Raw genomic sequence first — 774 nt, 5'->3', positions numbered from 1 at the left:
GTCCAAAATAAAGCCTGCCATTGTTCTAAAAAAACAGTCCTCATATCACCAGCCTACACACACACTGACATTTCTGGGTTGTTGTCATCTAAAACAGCTTCATGTTATTATATCATCTTATGAAAGGATTGTATACATTTTCATTATATGGCTTATTTGCAGTTGTCAGTTAAGATTGTGTGGTAAATTTCCACAGCAAAAAAATATTTAGAACAGTGTATGAGTGGTATGGGACTTGTTCTTCAATAACCCCATTGAGTTTGTGAGAGCGCAAGCCAACTCCCTGGGCAAACCGTCAATGATTAGCCGTTAGCACCATCTATGGGTGAACCCACTATCGGTGCATTTCCACAGAGGATTTACATGTGTTGGCTCCTGGGACTCACTGGGCCTGGGCCTCGGTGGACCTGCTCTGACTTGGGGCCAAGGCAAGGCCTGCTGGTGCTATTCAGGCTGCATTTACATAACAATGGATAACAGTGTACATGGGTTTACACCTTTGACAGTGAACACCTCACAAAGCAACTGTTTTGATTATGCAAAGGTTGTTGATTCTGTTCTTCACAAATCTTCACTGTCAGTCCTACCTATGGAAAGACAGGTAGGACTGGATAACATAAGGGTGTATACACTAGTGGAACACTGGTGTTACAGTTGAAAAGCAGCATTGCATTATCATCATAGTATGAGGGAATATTCTCCCTATTATTATGCTTCCTAAATCTTTATAGACTAATGATGGACCTACGAAGAACTCTACAGGACACTTACAAA

Source organism: Oncorhynchus tshawytscha, linkage group LG10, assembly GCF_018296145.1.
Source record: "Oncorhynchus tshawytscha isolate Ot180627B linkage group LG10, Otsh_v2.0, whole genome shotgun sequence".
Taxonomy (NCBI): Eukaryota; Metazoa; Chordata; class Actinopteri; order Salmoniformes; family Salmonidae; genus Oncorhynchus; species Oncorhynchus tshawytscha.
Note: the sequence above shows the minus strand (reverse complement) of the source record.